This window comes from Frankliniella occidentalis, unplaced genomic scaffold (genome assembly GCF_000697945.3).
Source record: "Frankliniella occidentalis isolate FOCC.00 unplaced genomic scaffold, Focc_3.1 Scaffold133, whole genome shotgun sequence".
NCBI classification, from domain to species: Eukaryota; Metazoa; Arthropoda; class Insecta; order Thysanoptera; family Thripidae; genus Frankliniella; species Frankliniella occidentalis.
This window is the reverse complement of record NW_026267260.1, coordinates 139241-142335: the sequence shown is the minus strand read 5'-3', so window position 1 is coordinate 142335 and position 3095 is coordinate 139241.

Genomic DNA, 3095 nt, shown 5'->3' with positions numbered 1-3095 from the left:
CTCGTACCAGCGCGCCAGCGCCCCGACCAATCAGAGGCCACCCGGGGCCGCTGGCGGGGGGAGGTGCCGAACTCAGTGAGGGTCCCTAAAAACGCAGCCGGAAGGCCAAGAGGGCTAAGTTGGGTACTTCTCCACAAAGGAGGAAGAATGGAAGAAATGAGATACACGCACCCAAACAAGAATACAGAAAAATGGGCCAAAAGGGGCACGGGACCCCGCCGTTTCACTCATCTGGATGATTTATCGACTGTTTCTTCTTCCAATTTGAAGATGGGAGTGGAAAGAGATGTGGAGGTATCCTCCATGGCTGCTCTGGAAGAGAGTCACAAGTATTCTCTCACAGAGAAAAGTAAGTTAGTTACTATTTTAGTTCAAGTATTTCACCAATTAGCCATTTAGCCGAAACGAAATCGTAAAAAAGAACACCAAGATGGCCGCCGTGGAGCCAAAAAAAAAAAAAAAAAAAAAAAAAAAAACCATCAACTGTTTGTAAAGTCGTTTGCTGTAGGAAGGCACAAACAGAACACAATGATAGAGACCGGAGATGGAAGTTATTAATTTTCAGGGCATCGTAACTTAACGTAACGCTGTTACGTCAGAAAAAAAATTGTACCAAAATATTTTGTTCCATACACCGGTTACGTTACGGTAACGAGTATAATAAAGATTTTTTGAACGAAAACTGTACATTTGTTAACAGAAAGAAACGATACCTGTAATTTCGTTACTAATGTGGCACAGTTACCAAAGAATGTAACAAATTTTGCTCTTCACTTTAGGTCACCTCACTAATTTTGTAACGTTCTGTAAAGTTTCCAGGAGAGGAAACGTAGCGAAATTGTAACGTTCATTTTAGGTACGACACGTAACGTTACAGATTTGTATCAGGATATGGATGTTCAGCAACGTTACTCTTAAAACCACCACCGTGTAAATGCCCTGACCTATAGCAGTCGCGTTCTGATCCCCCCGTGAAAACGGATAGCCTGAATGCAGTATGGACTTCACCTGGATCTTGGCTGGCTGCGCAGAGAATCCTCAGGCCTATTCCATGGTGTTTTGAGTGTTGATCAAGGTGTCGTGCAGTTGAGATCCAGTCGACAGTAAGCAGCCAGCAGGCGCGGTCGCCGTGCTTTACTATACGGCTGAGTCCCACCTGAGACTCGACAAGGTAGACGCACGTTAAAACCGTGTGAAGCTGAGCTAAATGTACGTCTACCTTGGCCTACGGCGCGCTAAAATGAAAATGTTTTCGCGATTTTGGTTGGCATACCTGTCCGCCTCACATCCCACGTCTCACGACAGGCGCCTCACTTCACGCCATCTTCCGGGCGGTCTCCCCTTGCGCTTCCTGATGAGCTGAGCATTTAAGGTTAAAGTTTAATTTCAAGTTCAAATGAAGCTCAGCAATTATGCCTTCCTCAGACCACATCCATGACAAATCCAGTCGAGAAAGGAGCAACTCAAAGAAAGAAAGAAACTTGAAATCACCTGCCCGGTGTTGAACCCTCGACCTACGGGCGACTGTCCGAGTCGCTATTCCCTGAGCCAAAGCGGATCGCTGGAGGCCGCGGGCAGCGCACCACTTCTAGCAACTATTTACAGTTTTTCTGAAAACCTCTTAAGCTATGTTGCACCCTTTACTGACATCATATGCACGGTTGCCTTGGATGGAAGGAACACAACATATGAGTTGCAATTGTCAAAAATTTTGCACATCCGTCAACTGGATCAACGGGGATCTGCCCCTGCCCCACGCGTCCCACCACAGCCAGGGCACACAGCGGCCCGCCACTTTAAGGCTAACTCCTAAATGCTGTAGCTCGTAAATACCCATAATAACGCCATATGCCGCCGCTAACATTTAGATACATGCTTAAAGAATAGCTTCCGTTTGCCGCACGTTCATCCTTGGATTCGGGCATACGAATGGTTTGCAACCGCGTATAACCCTACAAAACCGAGAGAGAAACGACTGTTAAACTTTGTGTCAGCCGGATTACGGATTATCCGGATAACCTCCGGAGTATCCTCCGGATTACGTTGCTTTTTCTCTAGGATTACCCCGGATTGCCCTCAATTTTTTCCGGACTACCCCAAAATTTCGTCAAGGGTCACCTTGGACTGCTGTAAATTCGAAATGGAATGCTATTCTAACTTCATCAAGGGGTTTTTGGTCAAGGTTCTTGAACTCTAGGCAATGCTTATGTAAATCAGATCTCGCCACCAATTCGTGATTTCTGTGACTTCTTTCTTCATTTTTAACAAAATGGAACTTTTCATCAAGTACGAAGATTATGTTGAACTTTGCATGACAGTCCCGCTTGTAAGAGCTGTATACAAAATGCGATTTGTAAAGCATTGCTTAATGAAGGCGAAAGAAACAGCAATTGACTTACAGTAAAAGAATACAGGGCTATAAGTAAAGATATTGATTGATTTGGGTGCTTTGCTGTTTCTTCAATATGCTCATGCTCCCTGACTCCTCCATAGTGCTTGCAGGCCAGTATCGCATCTTTCCAATCAAGTGTCTCTGCCACTTCTGGACGGTCAGGCTTTAGCTTTCAATTATACCGCCCTCTCTTTGTACTATTGATGACAGTATATGGAACATGTTGTTCCAATTTATGCTTTGACTTGTCGACAAGATGAGGATCCTCATCAAATTCAGCTTGCGAATAAAAAAAATTCCCTCGAAATATCTAAGCCATGGATATGCCTTAAAAGAGAAAGAACCCGATAACTGAAAGAAAATTAACAATAATCTGGAAATTTTAACAATAGGGTTGTGCAAGACAAAACTGTAACGGAAAATCTATGGTGATGACTAGTTTATAAGAATGAATGGAGCCTCCAACCATGACTAACCTCAATGAATGCGTCAGTATTATTGTCTAGAGAAGGTATCACAATATTCGTTTATTGGCTGAGCGTTAGAGAAGCCTTTGCTGTCATGAAGTGCAGGGAACTCTTTGGTTGTGTGTCTGTCTATCTGTAATCACACACGTTTCTCAAAGACGGCAACTTCAATTGACTTCAAACTGCGCACGAAGCATCATTATCAATCCGGTCGCATCGAATTTAGTTTAGAAGTT